Source organism: Cetorhinus maximus, chromosome 1 (assembly GCF_964194155.1).
Source record: "Cetorhinus maximus chromosome 1, sCetMax3.hap1.1, whole genome shotgun sequence".
In the NCBI taxonomy this organism is placed as follows: Eukaryota; Metazoa; Chordata; class Chondrichthyes; order Lamniformes; family Cetorhinidae; genus Cetorhinus; species Cetorhinus maximus.
Window position 1 is genome coordinate 107,281,659 of NC_135879.1, and position 21,915 is coordinate 107,303,573.

At 45.5% G+C, this 21,915-nt stretch overlaps 1 protein-coding gene across 8 annotated transcripts in view; it reads right to left on the bottom strand.

Annotated features, from left to right (window-relative positions):
• The window catches only part of LOC144682600 (prominin-1-A-like), a 297,236-nt gene that overhangs the window by 92,613 nt on the left and 182,708 nt on the right, over positions 1-21,915 (bottom strand). The window lies entirely within an intron of this gene.

A 21,915-nucleotide genomic window follows, 5' to 3' on the forward strand; every position in this document is an offset into this window, starting at 1 on the left:
GGGGCAAACACAAGCCAGACAGTCTACACTTGAAAGGACTGGGATGAATATGCTCACAGGAAGATTTGCTAATGCTGTCGGGGGCGGTGCTTAACCTAGATTGGCAGGGGACTGGGAACCTGAGGGCAAATTCAACGCAGGGAAAGGGAGATGGAGAATCAGAGTGTGACTTTGAAAGACAGAAGCAGCACAGGTTAAAAAGTGTACAGCACAGGAATTTGGCAGTGTTAAAAGGTATATGTATAAACACAAGGAGCATAGTAAAAAAAAAGCCAGTGAGCTGAGGGCACAGATAGCCACGTGGCAGCAGGATATCATTGCTATAAGAAAACTTGGCTTCAGGGACGGCAAAAATGGCAGCTCAACATTCCTGGATATAGAGTTTTCAGGCAGGATAGGGCAGGGGATAAAAAAGATGGGGGTGTAGCAAAACAAAAACAGAATTACCTGGAAAAACTCAGCAGGTCTGGCAGCATCGGTGGAGAAGAAATCAGTTAACGTTTCGAGCCTTCACGGCCCTTCGGCAGAACTGAAGCATAGTTAGGAGAGGGGTGAAATATAAGCTGGTTTAAGGTGGGGGGGGGGGCTGGGGGGGGAGAGAGAAGTTGAGGGTGTGGTGATTGTGGAGATAAGCAAGCAGTGATAGGAGCAGATAATCAAAAGCTGTCACAGACAAAGGATCAAAGAGGTGTTGAAGGTGGTGATATTTGTCTAAGAAAAGTGCTAATTAAGAATGGAAGACAGGACACTCAAAGTACAGCTCTAGTGGGGGTGGGGTGGAAAAGACTAACAAGGTTTTAGTTTTAGATTTAAAAATAATGGAAATAGGTGGGGAAAGAAGAATCTATATAAATTATTGAAAAAAAAAAGGGGGGGGGTGGGGGTGGGGGGAGAAACGGGGTGGGATGGGGGGAGGGGGAGTTTAAGATCTAAAGTTGTTGAATTCAATATTCAGCCCGGAAGGCTGTAAAGTGCCTAGTCGGAAGATGAGGTGCTGTTCCTCCAGTTTGCGTTGGGCTTCACTGGAACAATGCAGCAAGCCAAGGACAGACATGTGGGCAAGAGAGCAGGGTGGAGTGTTAAAATGGCAAGCACAGGGAGGTTTGGGTCTTTCTTGCGGACAGACCGCAGGTGTTCTGCAAAGCGGTCGCCCAGTTTGCGTTTGGTCTCTCCAATGTAGAGGAGACCGCATTGGGAGCAACGAATGCAGTAGACTAAGTTAGGGGAAATGCAAGTGAAATGCTGCTTCACTTGAAAGGAGTGTTTGGGCCCTTGGACGGTGAGGAGAGAGGAAGTGAAGGGGCAGGTGTTGCATCTTCTGCGCTGACAAGGGTGGTACTGTTGTTGTCCGGCGCATTGACCTCTACCTTGCGGAGGCTGAGCGTCAACTCGCAGACACTTCCTCCTACCTCTCCCTGGACCATGACCCCACCACAGAACATCAAGCCATTGTTTCCAGGACTGTCACTGACCTCATCTCCTCTGGAGATCTTCCTCCCACAGCTTCCAACTTGATAGTCGCCCAACCTCGGACGGCCCACTTCTACCTCCTACCCAAAATCCACAAACAGAACTGTCCTGGCAGACCGATCGTGTCAGCCTGTTCCTGCCCCATGGAACTCATTTCTCGTTATCTTGACTCCCTTCTCTCTCCCCTTGTCCAGTCCCTTCCCACCTACATCCGTGATTCCTCTGACACCTTACGTCACGTCAACAATTTCCAGTTCCCTGGCCCCAACCGCTTCCTCTTCACCATGGATGTCCAATCCCTCTACACCTCCATCACCCACCAGGATGGTCTGAGGGCCCTTAGCTTCTTCCTTGAACAGAGGCCCCAACAATCCCCATCCACCACTACTCTCCTCCGTCTGGCTGAACTTGTTCTCACACTGAACAATTTCTCCTTTAACTCCTCTCACTTCCTCCAAATAAAAGGTGTGGCTATGGGTACCCGCATGGGCCCCAGCTATGCTTGTCTCTTTATGGGGTATGTGGAACATTCCTTGTTCCAGTCCTACTCCGGCCCCCTCCCACAACTCTTTCTCCGGTACATTGATGATTACTTCGGTGCTGCTTCATGCTCTCGTCAGGACCTGGAAAAATCTATTAATTTTGCTTCCAATCTCCACCCCTCCATCATTTTCACATGGTCCATCTCTGACACTTCTCTTCCCTTCCTTGACCTCTCTGTCTCAATTTCTGATGATAGACTGTCCACCAATATCCATTACAAGCCTACCAACTCCCACAGCTACCTCGACTACAGCTCCTCACACCCCGCTTCGTGTAAAGACTCCATCCCATTCTCTCAGTTCCTTCGCCTCCGTCGCATCTGTTCTGATGACGCTACCTTCAAAAACAGCTCCTCTGACATGTCCTCCTTCTTCCTTAACCGAGGTTTTCCATCCACGGTCGTTGACAGGGCCCTCAACCGTATCCGGCCCATATCCCGCGCATCCTCCCTCACACCTTCTCCTCCTTCCCAGAAACATGATAGGGTCCCCCTTGTCCTCACTTATCACCCCACCAGCCTCCGCATTCAAAATATCATCCTCCGCCATTTCCGCCAACTCCAGCATGATGCCACCACCAAACACATCTTCCCTTCACCCCCCCTGATGGCATTCCGTAGGGATCGTTCCCTCCGGGACACCCTGGTCCACTCCTCCATCACCCGCTACTCCTCAACCCCCACCTATGGCACCTCCCCATGCCCACGCAGAAGATGCAACACCTGCCCCTTCACTTCCTCTCTCCTCACCGTCCAAGGGCCCAAACACTCCTTTCAAGTGAAGCAGCATTTCACTTGCATTTCCCCTAACTTAGTCTACTGCATTCGTTGCTCCCAATGCGGTCTCCTCTACATTGGAGAGACTAAACGCAAACTGGGCAACCATTTTGCAGAACACCTGCGGTCTGTCCGCAAGAAAGACCCAAACCTCCCTGTCGCTTGCCATTTTAACACTCCACCCTGTTCTCTTGCCCACATGTCTGTCCTTGGCTTGCTGCATTGTTCCAGTGAAGCCCAACGCAAACTGGAGGAACAGCACCTCATCTTCCGACTAGGCACTTTACAGCCTTCCGGGCTGAATATTGAATTCAACAACTTTAGATCTTAAACTCCCCCTCCCCCCATCCCACCCCGTTTCTCCACCACCCACCCCCCCTTTTTTTTTTTCAATAATTTATGTAGATTCTTCTTTCCCCACCTATTTCCATTATTTTTAAATCTAAAACTAAAACCTTGTTAGTCTTTTCCACCCCACCCCCACTAGAGCTGTACTTTGAGTGTCCTGTCTTCCATTCTTAATTAGCACTTTTCTTAGACAAATATCACCACCTTCAACACCTCTTTGATCCTTTTGTCTGTGACAGCTTTTGATTATCTGCTCCTATCACTGCTTGCTTATCTCCACAATCACCACACCCTCAACTTCTCTCTCCCCCCCCCGCCCCCCCCCACCTTAAACCAGCTTATATTTCACCCCTCTCCTAACTATGCTTCAGTTCTGCCGAAGGGCCGTGAAGGCTCGAAACGTTAACTGATTTCTTCTCCACCGATGCTGCCAGACTTGCTGAGTTTTTCCAGGTAATTCTGTTTTTGTTTTGGATTTCCAGCATCCGCAGTAGCTTTTAGCTTTTTGTTTTTATGGGGGTGTAGCAATATTGGTTAAAGAATCAATTAAAGCTGTGAGGAAGGACGATATATTAAATGAAGCATCAAATGAGGCCATATGGATTGAGCTCAGAAATAAACAAGGGGCAGCTGCACTGCTAAGAGTGTACTATAGATCCACAAATAATGGAAGGGAGTTAGAAGGGCAATTATGTAGACAGATTTCTGAATGCAAAAACAATAGGGCAGTAATTATTGGGGATTTCAACTACCCTAATATCAATTGGGATACGAACAGTGTGGTGGGTACAGAGGGTGCAAAATTCTTGAACTGCATTAAACAGAACTTTTTTTAGCTAGCAAGTAACAAGCCCAACAAGAGGGGGCACAATTCTAGATTTAGTCTTCGGAAATGAAACTGGGCAAGTGGACGAAGTCGCAATGGGGGACCATTTTGGGGATAGTGACCATAATATAGTTAGATTTAACATCATTATGGAAAGGGACAAAGGTAGACCAGGAGTAAAAGTTCTAACTGGGGGAAGACAAGTTTTACAAAGCTGAGTGGTGAGCTGGTGAGAGTGGCGAGAAATACAGCTATTCAAAGGAAAAATTGTGTCAAATCAGTGGGAGGCATTCAAAGGCAAGATTCTATGGGCACAGTGTAGATATGTCCTCACAAAGAAAATGGGTGGTACTGCCAAATCTAGAGCCCCCTGGTTATCCAGAAGCATAGAGGCCAAGATAAAGCAGAAAAAGAAAGCTTATGACAGTCATAAGTTTAATACTATAGAAAGCCTAGAGGAGTATAGAAAGTACAGGGGTGAAGTAAAAATGGAAATTAGGAAAGCAAAGAAAGGATACAAAAAAATATTGGCAGGTAAACTCAAATAAAATCCTAAGATGTTTTACCAGTACATTAAGAGCAAGAGAATAACTAAGGAAGTGGTAGGGCCGATCAGAGACGTATATAGTAACTTGTGGGTTGATGCAGAGGATGTGGGCAGGGTTCTCCATGAATACTTTGTCTCTGTCTTCACTAAGGAAAGGGATGATGCAGACATTCCAGTTAAAGAGGAGGAGTGTGAAATATTAGATACAATAAGCATAATGAGAAAGGAAGTATTGGAGGGACTGGCATCCTTGAAGGTGGATAAATAACCAAGGCCAGATGGAATATATCCCAGGCATTTGAAGGAAGCCAGGGAGGAAATAGCGGATGCTCCAAGGATCATTTTCCAATCCTCACTAAATACAGGTGAGGTCCCAGATGATTGGAGGCCTGCGAACGTTAGACCATTATTTAAATAGGGTACAAGGGATAGGCCAGAATATTATGGGATGGTCAGTCTGAGTTCGGTGGTGGGCGAATTATTGGAAACAATTCTGAGACAGAGGATAAACTATCACTTAGAAAGACACAGATTGATCAGGGATAGTCAACATGGTTTTGTTAGGGGAAGATCATGTCTTACCAACTTAATAGATTTTTTTGAGAAAGTAACAAGGATTAAAGAAGGTAGTGCAGTGGATGTTGTCTACATGGATTTCAGTAAAGCTTGAGACAAGGTCCCACATAGTAGACTGGTCAGGAAAGTGAGATCTCATGAGATGCAGGGGAAGGCGGCAGGTTGGACCCAAAATTGGCTCAGTGACAGGAAACAAAGGGTAATGGTTGATGGATGTTTTTGCGAAGGGAAAACAGTTTCCAGTGGTGTTCCACAGGGCTCAGTGTTGCGGCCCTTGCTGTTTGTTGTATATATTTATGATTTAAACTTAAATGTGGGAGGCACGATTGGGAAATTTACAGATGACACAAAAAATGACCATGTAGTTGATAGTGAAGAGGACAACTGTCGACTCCAGAATGATATCAATGGTTTGGTTGAATGGACAGAGAAGTGGCAAATGGAATTCAAACTAGAAAAGTGCAAGGTAATGCATTTGGGGAGGGCAAACAAAGCAAGGGAATACTCAATAATGAGAAGTTATTGAGAGGGGTTGAGGAAGTGAGACACCTTGGACTGCATGTCCACAGGTCGTTGAAGATGGCAGGAAAGGTGGCCAAGGTGTTCAAAAAAGCATATGGAATGCTTTCCTTTATTGGGTGAGGTATTGAATACAAAAGCAGGGATGTAATGACCGAACTGTATAAAACGCTGATTAGGCCACAGCTGGAATTTTGTGCACAGTTCTGGTCACCACATTACAGGGAGGACATAATTGCTCTGGAGAGAGTGCAGAGGAGAATGTTGCCAGGGCTTGAAAATTGCAGCTATGAGGAGACATTGGATAAGCTAGGTTTGTTTTCCTTAAAACAGAGGAGGCTAAGGGATGACCTAATTGAGGTGTACAAAATTATGAGGGGCCAAGATAGGGTAGACAGGAAAGACTTGTTTCCTCTAGCTGAGGGGTCATTTAACAGGGGGCATAGATTTAAGGTGATTGGTAGAAGGGTTAGAGAGGACATGAGGAAATACTTTTTCACCCAGAGGGTGGTGATCGTCTGGAATTCACCTCCTAAGTTGGTAGTTGAGGTTCAAACGCTCAACTCATTTAAAAGGTACCTGGATCTGCATCTGAAGTGCTCTAACCTGCAAGGCTACGGACCAGGTGCTAGAAAGTGGGATTAAAATGAGTGGCTAGTTTCTTTTTTGTCTGTTTTGGCTGGTGCAGGCATGATGGGCTGAATGGCCTCTTTCTGCACCATAACCTTTCTATGGTTCTATGGTACAGTTGTTCAAGTTTATTTACACAAGATAAATAGGTGTCAAGTGTTTGCAGTTTCTGCTATTGATACCTAAAAGGTCTGGCTGATTGACATTTTTATTGGGCTGTAGTAAAACCTTCTTTCAGAAAGTTATGAACGAATAACTTTTTTAAAAAAGCTTTTTCACACATGCTATTGTTACTATAAGGTTCATTGGTTCTGTACAGGGACTGTACTGGGTGAATGGCCATGGAAGTACCATAGGTTAGCACAGAGAGTATGAGGTGCCATGGGATGGGTGCAGTGCATAATATAGCATCGAGGGGACATGGAGAGTGTGTGTGTGGTGGAGTGAGGGAGTGTGAGGGTGAAGGCTACAGGGCTGTATTCAATTTTATTGTTGTTATTACAATTGGGACGACATCCCAGGCCACCAAGGTGGGCCTTTTAAACAGCCCGCCTCCACAACTAGCAGTCCCTGTAGCTGCCTTCGCACAGTTTCTGGGGTGGCAGGCCTGACTCCTGTTGCCATCTGACCCCCCCCTGAACAAAAATCCCACCTGAAAGAGTTTACAAAGGGTTTTAGATAGGTTAAGTGAATGGGCAAATATTTGACACATGGTGTATAATGTGGGAAAATGCAAACTTGTCCACTTTGGCAGGAGGAATAGAAAAGCAGTTTCTTATTTGAATGGCGAGAGATTGCAGAACTTGGTGGTACAGAGGGCTCTGGATGTCCTGGTACATGAATGACAAAAAGTTAGAATGCAAGTAAAGCAAGGCAAATGGAATGTTGGCATTTATTGCATGGGGGTTCAAGTATAAAAGTAGGGAACTGTTGCTACAGCTGTACAGGGCACTAGGCAGACCACATCTAGAGTGGCGTACACCGTTTAGGTCACCATACTTAAGAAAGGATATAAGTGCATGAGAAACAGTTCAGAGAAGGTTCACTCGGCTGATTCCTGGGGTGAAGAGTTTATCTTATGAGGAAAGATTAGGCCTATACCCATTCAAGTTTAGAAGAATGAGAGATGATCTTATTGAAACATATAAGATCCTGAGGGAACTTGACAGGATGGATGCTGACAGGGTGTTTCCCCTTGTGGGGGAGTCAAGAACGTGGGGGATAAGTTTAAAAATTAGGTGCCTCACCTCTAAGACTGAGATGAGGAGAATTTTTTTTCCTTCAAAAGTCATTAGTCTATGGAATTCTCTTCCTGACACAGCAGTAGAGGCAAGGTCATCGAATATATTGAAAGCTGAGTTAGACAATTTTTTTATCAACAAGGGAGTCAACGGCTATGGGGACAAACAGGAAATTGGAGTTGAGGCCATAATCCGATAAGACAATGTTATTGAATGGCAGAGCAGGCTTGAGAGTCCTGCTTACTCCTGCTCCTAATTCTTGAGTCCTTAAGTTCTTTCAAAGAGTGTGCACAAGCATGATGGCTTCCTTCTGAGCTGTATAATTTTATGATGATAATTAAACTAAGTTCATTATGATTATTAGCCAAGAGACACGTGCATCATTCCTCTTCTGACTGATGGAATGAACGTCTTCTCAGTTTGTAAGGATTTGGTTTGACGAATTAAGTTTGGACAGTTTCAACTCATTTCCTAATAGCTACACATCAATATCACAATGTTAGCCATGATTCAGCATAAACTGGCAATCTTACTCTGACCAGAGTAAAGCAACTAAATATCAATACTTATTGTTTAAGCATGAACAAAATTAAAATGCAGTGAACTAATCCAGCTGGCTGGTCTGGAAAATTGAGATTCGCATTGGTTCTGTAGGATGTAATCTACTGAGTTTGGGTTTACAGCATTTTGTTGCATTTGGGTGAGGAGAATTTCTCCATGCAACTAGCTGTACTATAACTAACCTGAGCATGCCAAATACCAAGACTAGGTATAAGCAATATACTTCTCACCCTGATCAGCATGGAAACTCAGATGTTTTTTAAAAATTATAATATACTGTGATTAGCCGTTTGATAGAACTTGGGTACTGCTGAAAAAAGACATTTTTTCGAAGCTTTTCATCTTGCACTCATCAGGACAATCGCAAGAATATCAATGTTGAGAGAGCAACTTTATACCGTACGAGAAGAGAATACTGATTGGTTGGCAAGTGGACTCTGGTAGAGGTGTTGCCATGGAGAAGGCAGCAGTTAATGGTGACTGACAGTTAACTGCCAAGCATTGTTTGAAATTTAAACCAGGCAGCTTACTTCTGATTGGTCAAGGCATTGCCCTGAGGAATGAACCAGCGAATGGTTATCACTTATTTTGTTTAGCTAAAACAGGCGCAATGTGTGTACAAGTTCTTTTTACCTGTATATTAATATGTATATAGCTTCCAGTACACGCAACTGTGCCACCCCACGAGCCCGACTGACAATCTTAAATTGGTTGTCAGTGTAATTCTTAGCACATTGAGGATTATTTAGCAAATGTTATTCAATCGCAGAATCACATCTAGTGTTGGACACATATCATCCACATATGGAGGTTAGATATGTGGATGATACATTTGCTATATTTAAATCCATAGCAGCATGTAATAATTTTCTTGCATGTCTTAATGGGCTGCATCCTGTGCTCAGATTCACCTTTGAAATGGAACAGTCAAATGAACTCCCTTTCCTTGACATACTAGTTGAGAAGTATGCTAGGGAGTTCTCTACTACGGTTTACCGCAAGCCTACCTTCACTGGTCAATACACATGTTTGGATTATTACAATTCCACATGCTATAAGATTGGCCTTATCAGCAACCTTATAAATAGGGCCCAAGCCATTTGTTTACCATGCAAGTTTGATGCTGAAATAGGGCGCATCAAAGACATCCTTTGGGATAATGGCTATCCTGATCAGATCATTTTGTGTTGTATATCACGCAAACTTATGAACGGCCCTAAGGCCTAAACAGTCACTTTCAGCCCTGAAAAGTGCCCAGTCTACCTCAGATTACCCTGGAAGGGTAACGAACTCAAAATTTTGAGCAACAGGTGAAGCTATCTGTCTCCCACTGCTATTATGCAGTCGCAACATGAGTGATATTTGCCACTAACAGGATGCTGCTGTCAAGCCAAAAAGACATTCTGCCTATCACACAAATGAGTAATGTGGTATATGAATTTCAGTGCCAGTGTGATGCTAGACATGTAGGCCGTACATCCCAAAAACTGGCGATTGTATCAAAGAGCATGTCCCTTCTGCTGTTCACAACGGGCAAGGTATAGACTATACCCAACCAGCCTGTGCTTGCAAAACTAAAAAGTGTCCAACATTAGATGTGATTCCGCAATTGGACAACATTTGCTAAATAATCCTCAGTGTGCTAAAAATTATGCTGACAACTAGCGACAGTGAAGGAATGGTGATATCATTCCAAGTCGGGATGGTGTGTGTCTTGGAGGGGAACCTGCAAGTGGTGATGTTCAGATGCATCTGCTACCCTTGTCCTTGTAGGTGGTAGAGGTTGCGGGTTTAGGAGATACGGTCAAAGGAACTTGGTGAGTTGCTGCAGTGAACTTTGCATATGGTACACACTGCTGTCACTGTGCATCAGTGCTGCAGGGAGTGTATGGCGGATGGGGCGCCAATTAAGCAGGCTGCTTTGTCCTGGATGGTAGTGTCAAGCTTCTTGAATGTTGTTGGAGCTGCACTCATCCAAGCAAATGGAGAGTATTCCATCACATTCCTGATTTGTGCCTTGTAGATGGTGGACAGACTTTCAGGACTCAGAACGTGAGTTATTTGCCACAGAGATCCTAGCCTCTGACCTGCTCTTGTTGTGACGGTATTTATATGGCTGGTCCAGTTCAGTTTCTGGTCAATGGTAACCTCCAGAATGTTGATAATGGGGAATTCAGCGATGGTAATGCCATTGAATATCAAGGGATGATGGTGGATTTTCTGTTAGAGATGGGCATTGCCTGGCACTTGTGTGGCATGCATGTTACTTGCTATTATCAGCCCAAGCCTGAATGCTGTCCAGCTCTTGCTGTGCATGAACACAGACTGCTTCAGTATCTGAGCAGTAACAAATGGTACTGAACACTGTGCAATTATCAGCAAACATCCCACTTCTGACCTTATAATGAAGGACAGGTCATTGATGAAGTAGCTGAAGATGGCTGGGCCTAAGACACTACCCTGAGGGACTCCTGCAGCGATGTCCTGAGACTGAAATGGTTGACCAACCACAACCATCTTCATTTGTGCTAGGTACAATTCCAACCAATGGAGAGTTTTCCTTTTGATCCCCATCGACTTCAGTTCTGCCAGAGCTCCTTGAAGCCCCACCCGCTCAAATGTTTCCTGATGTCAAGGGCAGTCGCTCTCACCTCACCTCTGGAGTTCAGCTCTTTTGTTCATGTTAGGGCCAAGGCTTTACTAAGGTCAGAAGCTGAATGGCCCTGGTGGAACCCACACTGAGCATCAGTGAGATCATTGCTGTTTAAGTGCCGCTCAATAGCACTGTCGATGACCCCTTCCATCACTTTGCTGATGATCGAGAGTAGACTGACAGGGCAGTAATTGGCTGGGTTGGATTTATCCTGCTTTTTTGTGTACAGGACATACCTGGGCAATTTTCCACATTGCTGGGTAGTTGCCAGTATTCTAGCTATACTAGAACAGCTTGGCTAGGGGTGCAGTTAGGGCTGGAGCACAAGTCTTCAGTATTACTGCTGAAATATTGTCAGGGCCTATAGCTTTTGGCAGTGTCAATTGCGTTCAGCATTTATTGATATCACATGGAGTGAATTGAATTGGCTGAAGATGGTTGCAAATGCTTCAGCCTTGTCTTTTGCACTGATGTTTTAGGCTCCCCCATTATTGAGGATAGGGATATTTGTGGAGAATTCTCCGTCTGTTAGTTGTTTAATTGTCCACTACCACTCACTGTCGCGTGACTGCAGAGCTTAGATCTGATCCATTGGTTGTAGGATCGCTTAGCTCTGTCTATTGCATGCTGCTTCTGCTGTTTGGCATGCAAGTATAGCTCTGTGTTGTAGCTTCACCAGGTTGACACCTCATTTTTAGGTATGCCTGGTGCTGTACCTAGCATGCCCTTCTGCACTCTTCGTTGAACCAGGGTTGATCCCCAACTTGATGGTAATGGTAGAGCGGGTGAAATGCGTAGAGTCTTGAAAGAAGTGGCTAGTGAAATAGTTGATGCGTTGATTTTAATTTTCCAAAACTCCCTAGACTCAAGAAAGGTTTCATTAAATTTGAAAATAGCAAATATAACTCCTTCATTCAAAAAGGGAGGGAGACAGAAAACAGGAAACTACAGGACAGTTAGCTTAACATGTGGTATGGAAAATGTTAAAGCTATTATTAAAGATGTTATAGCAGGGCGCTTAGAAAAGTTTAAGGCAATCAGGCAGCATCAACATGGCTTTGTGAAAGGGAAATCATACTTAACCAATTTATTGGAGTTCTTTGAAGGATGTGCTGTGGATAAAGGAGAACCAGTAGATGTACTGTACTTAGATTTCCAGACGGCAATCAGTAAGGTGCAACATCAAAGGTTATCGCAGAAAATAAAAGCTCATGGTGTAGGGGGTAATATATTGACATGGATAGAAGATTGGCTAGCTAACAGAAAACAGGGGGTAGCCATAAATTAGTCTTTTTCTGGTTGGCGGGATGTAACGAGTGGTGTGCCACAGAGATCACTGCTAGGGCGCCAACTTGTTACAATTTATATAAATGACTTGGATGAAGGGACAGATAGTATGGTTGCTAAATTTGCTGACGACACAAAGATAGGTAGGAAAGTAAGTTGTGAGGAGGGTGTAAGGAGGCTACAATGTGACATAGATAGGTTAAGTGTGTTGGCAAAGACCTGGTAAATGGTGTATAATGTGGGCAAATGTGAAATTGTTCATTTTGGCAGGAAGAATAAAAAAGAAGCATATTACCTAAATGGCTCTGAGATTTGAGGAACCTGGGTGTCCTGGTGCATGAATCACAAAATGGTATGCAGGTGCAGCAAGTGATTAGGAATGCTGATAGAACATTATCATTTATTGCGAGGGGTAGTGAATACAAAAGTAGGGAGGTTAGTTTCAGTTGTACAGGGCACTGGTGAGACCACATCTGGAGTATTGTGTACAGTATTGGTCTCCTTATTTAAGGAAAGATGCAAATGTGTTAGAAGCAGTTCAGAGAAGGTTTACTAGGCCAATACCAGGAAAGGGCAGATTGTCTTATGAGGAAAAGTTGCACAGGTTAAGCTTGTACCAACTGGAGTTTAGAAGAATAAGGGGTGACTTGATCAAAACCTTTAAGATCCTGAGGGGTCTTGACAGGGTGGATGTGGAGAGGATGTTTCCACTTGTGGGAGAATCTAGAGCTAGGGGTCACAGTTTAAAAATAAGGGGTCGTTCATTTAGGATAGATGAGGATAAATTTTTCTCTCAGAGGGTTGTGAGTCTTTGGAACTCTTCCTCAAAAGGCAATGGAAGCGGGGTCTTTGAATATTTTTAAGGCAGAGCTGGACAGATTCTAGATTAACAAGGGGGTGAAAGGTTATCAGGGGTAGGTGGGAGGTTACAATCAGATCAGCCATGATCTCAATAGTGGCGGAGCAGGCTTGAGGGGTCGAGTGGCTTACTCCTGCTCCTGGTTCGTATGTTCGTATGTATGAGGTTACAGCTTGTGCCACACAACGCAATGGAGCGTATCCTCAATGGGAAGACTCAGCTTTGTCTCCACAAGGACTGTGTGGCAGTCATCCCTTGTTGGTTCTCTTCACCACCTGCCACAGACCCAGTCCTTTAGGACTCAGCCAGCTCAGTCAGTAGTGGTGCTACCGACCCACTCTTGGTGATGGACATTAAAGTCCGCCACCCAGAGTACATTCTATGCCTTTGCCACCCTCAGTGCTTCCTCCAATTGGCAATCAACATGGAGGAGTACTGTGCGGTGGTCATCCCTTGTTGGTTCTCTTCACCACCTGCCACAGACCCAGTCCTTCAGAATTCAGCCAGCTCAGTCAGTAGTGGTGCTACTGATCCACTCTTGGTGATGGGCATTAAAGTCCACCACCCAGAGAACATACTGTGCCTTAGCCACCCTCAGTGCTTCCTCCAATTGGCATTCAACATGGAGGAGTATTAACTCCTCGTCTGAGGGAGGGTAGTAGGTGGTAATCAGCAGGCAGTTTCTTTGCTCAGGTTTGACTTGATGCCATCAGACTTCAACTGTAAATCACTCTGCCGTCACCTCTGGTGGGTCTGAGCTGCTAATGAGACAGGACATACTCAGCAATGGTGGTGGTGGTGTCTGGAATATTGTCTGTAAGTATGATTCTGTGAGGATGACTATGCCAGGCTGTTGCTTAACTAATCTGTGAGATAGCTCTCCCAATTTTGACACCAGCCTCGATATTAGTTAGGAGGACTTTGCAGGGTCGACAGCACTGGATTTGTCTTTTTCTTTTTCGGTGCCTAGGTCGATGGCAGGTGGTCCGCCCATTTCATTCCATTTAGACTTCATGGTGGTTTGATGTAACTGAGTGGCTTGCTAGGCCATTTCAGAGTCAGCTACATTGCTGTGGCTCTGGAGTCATTTGTAGGTCAGACCAGGTAAGGATGACAGGTTTTCTTCCCTAACAGGTATTAGTGAACCAGATGGGTTTTAACGAAAATCATGGTTATCATTACTGGGACTAGCTTTTAATTCCAGATTTATTAATTAATCGAATTTTTTAATTCCATCAGCTGCCGTGGTGGAATTAGTTTGGGCTTCTGGATTACTGATTCAGTGACCTTACTGCTATGCCACTGCCTCCTCCTAAAGGTGTGATACTCCTGTATAGACATCAGCAGATAGCATAGGTCACCTGGCTGCCATTTTAGATACTGGTATGAAACTCTTTCTTAAAGGGAGGTGGGAAAGAGACATGTGTCTTGTAAAGAATGTAAAATGTATTGAGCAGCTATTTTCTGAAGGAGACAGTCCAACAGTATTTGCTGTTTAAGATTTACCTTTGCACATTTAGGTTTTAAATTCTTTTGCGTGGCAAATCACTGGATGTGCAAGCTGAAAACATCGCAGTAAGGAAAGCAAGACATTTGGAACCTGAGTGTGCAGGCCAAACTCAGGATTGTGAAAAAGTGCAAGGACAGTGAAGGAAGTGTAAATCAGGGTGGATGAATCCAATGACAGATCAGAAAGGAAAGATTATATTAAGAGAAAAGGGAGAGAAATAAAAGACAATGGAAAATTTAAAAAAGTTTTGATTTTAAATTTAACATTTTTAAAAATCTCCACAATTAATACCTGAAGGAAGAGACCCCAAAAGTATAAAAGTTCATTTTTAATGCCAGACAGGTTGACTGGCAATAATTAACACATATCACACTGTTAAAAAGGGTATTTACATTGAAATGCACAAGTCTCAACTTATTGCAGGAAATTTTGGGTGGAATCGTCCCAGATTTGCACTACATGCAGTAGCGAGCGGGAAAAAGAACGTTTTATCTGCCGGTAGCAATCGTGGGTTTTCGTGCCATGTCATCCCAATCCCCATTTCTAGGAAACAAACCATTTCATTGGCAGGCGGCCTCTGGTTCGCCTGCCACACCGTCACCTCACCACTTCCTTATGTCAGGCGCCATATTTAAAGTACAGTTGCACGCACACCTGTCAGTGCTTCCAGCCGAACACTGCTGCATGGAAGACATGGCCCCGAAAGGCAAAAAGACAGCGGCCCCGCCTAATTCAGTGACGTGTTCCTCAAGCACTTTTTGAACACCATGGAGGCCCGCCGTCCTCTACCCCCACTCTGGACATAGACCAAAAGCAAGGTCACCAATCCAGCATGGGAGGCGGTGGCAGCGTAGTCAGCACCAATGCGCTGCAAAAGAGGACAGCAACCCAGTGCCAAAAGAGGATGAATGATCTCATTCCGCCAGGATAAGTCACTCTTCTCATCACTCTCAACTCTCACACGCTAAAACCCATCATACATCACAGGGATCTCACACCTCAAGGGACAACACCACTAACTCTCACACACACCCTCACATCTCCATCAGGCTCATACCCTCTAGAGCTCGTGTCCTCAGCCTGTCCATGGCTCTGCCCACCACACAAATATTCCACGCAGTGCCATACCTCCTGCTCACACCCTCTCCATCAAGAGGAGAAGCTGGATCAAAGCAGCAGGGAGAGGTCCCAGACCTGCGGGGTGGAGTGACCCACATTAGGTCTCTCAAGCACTTTGGGGAGCACACCATCGTGCTGACAGGTGAGGACGTGGACCGTGCCTGGGGCAACAGTGAGGTTGGCGGTGAACACCCACATGCGGATCCTGCACCACGTCAGCCCTCTCTCAGCGCAACTGAGAGTGCTCTCTCTCCTGCTTTTGACTCCGCTGCCATGCAATAATTATCTCTACTTTGGTTCACAGGGAATTCTGCCAAGCGACTGACACAGTCAGCCAGCCAGTCCCTCAGCTCCATCCATGTCCTCACCTCCAGCCAAGAGGAGCCCTCCTCCATTGAAGGGCTGGAATTAAGCAGTTGGAAGACCCATCACAGCACTTAACTATACCCTGCACCAGCGCAGAGACACACATTTTGGTGGAACCTAGATCTGGAGTAGGCTCAGGTTCACAATCTGGTGGTCACGGCAGAGACATGTGTCTGCAGCAGGAGGCGGCAAGTCAGCCGAGCTCCCTGGCACTCAGGCGATTGCTGGGGAAGAGACATCTGTGAAGTCTGAGTCAGATGATGAGCATCTGGATTTGGCCTTCCAACTCATCGTGGAGAATCAGCAGAAGGCGGAGGAACATCACGCAGAGCTGTTGGAAGCCCTCAACAGAGTGGCACGCAAGTCAGAGGCATGCCTCCACCTGCTCTCTGATGAAGTGGTGCCCATATGTGTGCACATTGAGGTCTCCGTGGGGACGATGGTGGACGCTATGGAGACCGTGGTCCGGCGCAACATGAAGATGCACGCAGACCTGCACTCCATCGTGATAGACATAGATGAGTTCTAGCATTGGCAAAGCAAGGGGGAAACGGAGCACCTCGTCCCTCCAGGTGCTTCTTCCCCTCAAGAGGTCAGGCTATGCCCCTAGGACACCCGAAGGGAGAAGAACTGGCAGCTGAACACCCCTGGGTCATCCACACAGGAATCTCCTTCTCAGTCCCCTTTCCTTGTGACCCCCCTCAACCTCGTCGTCTGTCGCCGCAGAGGGAACAGCTGGCCCACAGTCGGACAGCCAAAGCAAGCCGGGGTTCCAAGGCCTCAACGCTCCAGAGGACCCCACTGAAGTCATCAGAGGCAACAGGTCCAACCATTGCAGAGGCTGCCTCCACCCCTGCTGCAGATGTCAGGGCAGCACCCAGAAGTCTGAGGCCAGAAAAGTTAAGAAATGCTGACCAATGTTGGTTGCACTGGCAAACACATTTTGTCATTTTACAATCTGAAAATATATTCACTTTCACTGAATAGTGAAATAGTAATGGTGTCTTTCAGCTTTATTTACAGGCTACGCAAGTCACCTCCCACATTCCCCCGCCCCCCCCTGCCCCGTATTAGCAGTTCAGCTGCGCACAGTTGGCTCACGAGTGATTCTGGAAAGAGAAGTGTGCATGTGGCAGGGCCTTTCAGAGCCTTATGCAAGCGCACTCCCAGGCACATAGATCTTTCCCCCATCACACTCATCTCAATGTCCTGAGCATTCTCAACGCTGCTTGCTGGGTTTCTCTTTCCGTTGTCCATCTGAGCTGACCTGCATCTCCGCCCACCCACTGATCACACTCCCAGGCAGCACCTGTTGCCGCCCACCATGAGTCTCCTTTCACTTTTGGATTTGCAAACATTGTACGGCTAACACTTTTCTTCAGGTCCCCCGTCCTTTCCCCTCCCCAGTCACCCATGTCCTTCCCCCCATCACTGTAGAGCCCCCAGCATCACCTTCCACCTCCCCTCCATGACCTACAAGCCACAACCCTTTTCTTTTGGGCATGTCCAGGTGAACGTGCATTTTCCTACCTTCCTGAAAATTCCATCCCCATCCACATTAACCTCCTCGGCCTCCTCCTTCCAGCCCTCAGGGTCCGTGTCTGCCTCTGAGTCCCCACCACCACCCCCCTTGCTATCCCTTCTACAGATACTGTCGAACCCTCACCCTCCTGCCTCACACTGCCCTCTGTCATTCTCACCATTCACTCCTACCACGCCCACCCTCAGTTCGCTCCCCAGGAGGCAGCCATCGACTCCACAGACCCCTCCCTTACACGTTCACCTGGACATCACCAGCCTGGACTCCTCCCACTCCCTTCCCCCTTCCTCCATCCTTACTCCTTCCTCCTTCCAGACTCCTTCCTCCACCCTTACTCCTTCCTCTCTCCGAACTCTTTCACTCACTTGCCGTATTCTCCCCCTTAACCCCCAACTCCCCCGTACTCCCCCCCAACAACCCGACACCTTCATTCCCCCCTCCCAACCTCACCCCCCCACCGACACCTTCATTCCCCCACTCTCAACTTCACCCCCCACCAACACTTACATTCCCCTCACTCCCAACCTCACCCTCCACTGACGTCTTTGTTCATCCCCTCCCTATCTCAGCCCCCATCCATGACATATCTTCCTCTCTCAGTTGAACCTAGGCCTTTCTCTCCCACCCCCTGGTACATCTTCCCCTTCCGCTCACAGCTGGACCTTCCTCTCCACCCCGTCGACGGTCATCCATTGCAGACCATGGCCAAGACACTGAAGTCATAAAGCAGAACCTCAACAGTGACTTTGTACCTTCCGCGGGCTGCTTCACGGCAGAGCCATGTCCATCAGGATCCACGCGCATGCAATGGACGTTCCTCCAGGGTCCAGTTACTGTCAGGCTCCAGCATCTTCTGCTCCTCGGATGACTGCGATGTGAGCAAGGCTCCGACATTAAGTCCCAACTTCTGTATGTCACACTTGCCAAGACGTGTTCTGCACCGGAGTGGGCAGTAAATTTGACTTGGGGGAATGATTCTGGCAAGCTGGGCTTATAACGATATGCAGATATATTACAATTACGTTCCTGACGCCGGGAAATGTGGCCTGCCGTTGACGGGCAGAGCAGACGATTACAACCTGGTTTCAAGATGTCGTGAAACCAATTTTTGGCCTTCTCGCCATATTGTCCACTCACACCGCCAAACACCCCCGACACCAGCTGGCACAAAAAATTCCACCCTTAATCTGCATCTACAATTACATCAACTTCACACCTTTCAATGTACATCAATGGTGAAACAAACAGTGAGATGTCAGCTTCGCGAAGCTAAAAGTGGAGATGCAGCTAGGACAGCAAATTTTTGATTTTTGCACTTAATCTTGCATCTGCACAAAATGAGCTCCATTAGCTTCACTGTTACTTTGACAACAAATGATTGCTCATTTCCTTTTCTTTATTTTTTCATGGGACATTGGTGTCGCTGGCAAGGCCAGCTTTTGTTGCCCATTCCTAATTGCCCTTGAACTGAGTGGTTTGCTAGGCCATTCTAGAGGGCAGTTAATAGAGGTGAGGTGAGAGTGGCTGCCCTTGACATCAAGGAAATATTTTACCAAGTGTGGGGTTAAGGAGCCGTGGAAAAACTGGAGTTAATGGGAATCAGGGGAAAACTGTCCACTGGTTGGAGTCATACCTAGCACAAAGGAAGATGGTTGTGGTTGTTGGAGGTCAATCATCTCAGATCCAGGCAGGAGTTCCTCAGTGTAGCGTCCTCAGCCCAACCATCTTCAGCTGCTTCATCAATGACCTTCCTTCCATCATAAGGTCAGGACTGAGGATGTTCGCTGATATGTGCACAATGTTCAGCACCATTCGCGACTCCTCAGATATTGAAGCAGTCCAAGTCCAAATGCAGCAAGACGTGGACAATATCCAGGCTTGGGCTGACAAGTGGCAAGTAATATTTGCGCCACACAAGTGCCAGGCAGTGACCATCTCCAACAAGAGAGAATCTAGCCATCATCCTTTGACATTCAATGGCATTACCATCGCTGAATCCCCCACTGTCACCATCCTGGGGGTTACCATTGACCAGAAACTGAACTGGACAAGCCATATAAATATTGTGGCTACAAGAGCATGTCAGAAGCTAGGAATGCTGTGGTGAGTAACTCACCTCCTGACACCCCAAAGCCTGTTCACCACCTAAAAGGCACAAGTCATGAGCATGATGGAATACTCTCCGCTTGCCTGGATGAGTGTAGCTCCAACAACACTCAAGAAGCTCAACACTTTCCAGGAAAAAACAACCTGCTTAATTAGCACCCCATCCACAAACATTCACTCCCTCCACCATCAATGCACAGTAGCAGCAGTGTGTAGCATCTACAAGATGCACTGCAGGAACTCACCAAGTTTCCTTAGACAGCACCTTCCAAGCCCACGACCACCATCTTCTAGAAGAACAAGGGCAGCAGATGCATGGGAACATCACCACCTGCAAGTTTCCCTCCAAGCCATACACCATCCTAACTTGGAAATATATCACTGTTCCTTCACTGTCACTGGGTCAAAATCCTGAAACTCCCTCCCTAATAGCACTGTGGGTATACCTACACCACAGGGATTGCAGCAGTTCAAGAATGCAGCTTACCACCACCGTCTCAAGAGCAACTAGGGATGGGCAATAAATGCTGGCTGAGCCAGCGATGCCCACGTTGTATAAATGAATAAAAAAGAAACACCACATTGCTGTGGGTCTGGAGTCACATGTAAACCTGTCTAGCTAAGGACAACAGATTTCCTTTCCTAAAGGAGAATGGTGAACCAGATGGGTTGATGATCGATGATTGTTGTCATAATCATCATTATTGCGAACAGCTTTATATACTGCGACCAGCTTTATATTGCAGATTTATTCATTTTAATTCAAATTCCACCTGCTGCTGTGGTGGGATTTGAACCCATGTTCCCTGGGCATTAGCCTGGACCTCTGAATTACGAGTCCAGTGACATTATCACTGTATCACCGTCCCCCCATTATTATATGCACTCTCGGGTATTGTAGTAAGACAGAAATTTGTGTTAATATATGTTTCCAACTCAGTATTTGCTGCCTTTGGTGAGCAAGAAGTAGCCTGTCTTCAATCATTGTTGCTGTTAAGAGATCTGGCCTTGTTAATGATCAATTACCTTTCTGATGGGGAATAGAGAATAGGGACAGTGCAAGGCAAGGTAATTTAGCCATTCTAGGTAAAACCAAAAACATGCTTCGTAAATCCCAAACCAATTCTCTACTCTGTACATGTAGAGACGGAAGAAGCAGAAGATTTGTTTGATGCCCTTCATTTTATAATTGTTGCATAGTATGGATTTTGTGACACTTCGTATTCAGACATTTTAAAGTTCTTGTAGGTTATAAGTTAAAAGTTCAAAATCACAATTCTTAAACATAGTCCAGTAGACTGTCAAAATCTCATTTCAAATATGTATACTTCATATATGTTCAACTCATTATTAGAACCCCATTAGATTTTAGTTATAAATTTCCAGCATGCACTTTCAGTTACCTAAAAAAACCAAGCCTTCTACTGAAATTATTCAAATCATGGTTGCACTAATTAACTATTACTAAATTTCCACCGATAGGTAACAACTAAAACCCGAGGCAATATTATCTTTCAATTCTTACCATTAAAACAAACTACAAGGCTGCTTTAAAATTAACATAATAGGAAAATGCACGAGAAGCACAGATAATTTTATATATAAAAGACATGTATACTGACACATGTATGCATATCATTTATACACAAATGTTCAACAAATACGAAACAACCAAGTATAAACCAGAAACGGTTTCAAGGGATGTTACTGGTCACAAGGAAAACGTACAACATGTTCTGCTGTTTTACTGTCTTTCAAAAAGATAAACTGAATATTAAAACGTTGAGCAAGTATTGTTGATTATTATTAGTTACTGACTATTCAGTTCCAACCAGCTACAGTCTACAGATGCCATTAGTCATGTTCCACTTGTTTTAGGTATTTGAGTATCCCAGCTGGCTTCTGTTTCATTCTTAATGCATCCAGTTTTACTTTTGAAGGACATAGCTTAACATAGCTTAACTGCTTTTGATGGGACTCCATTTCACACTTCCCTGAGCATACAAGATGCAGCTTCATATTATGCATATAAAACACACAGATCTTAGCTGCCAGTACCTGCAGATTTCGGCATCACCCTAACAGTCCTTAATTAACCCTGGCTTGCTACCAGTACTTTGACATCTCCACCACTCTATTTTTCAACTGAATTTTTCCTCTGCCAATCTGTTTCCAAGAGCATGTGTAGCAAATTCCCTTGAAGAAACCGAAGGTCACCTGAAGAGATTGTTATTAATCTTTACAACCAAAAAAAACACACCCAAGTAATGCTTTGGAATTTACCTTTAGTACATTAAATGTGGCTCAAAAATAGAAACCATAGAAACCATAGAATCTGTTATGCAGCATGCAAGTTTCAATACTGTAGTAACAATCAACACTTCAAAATTTAGTAAACGTAACAGCATTAACAGCACAAGAGCCTGGAGAACTCAGGAG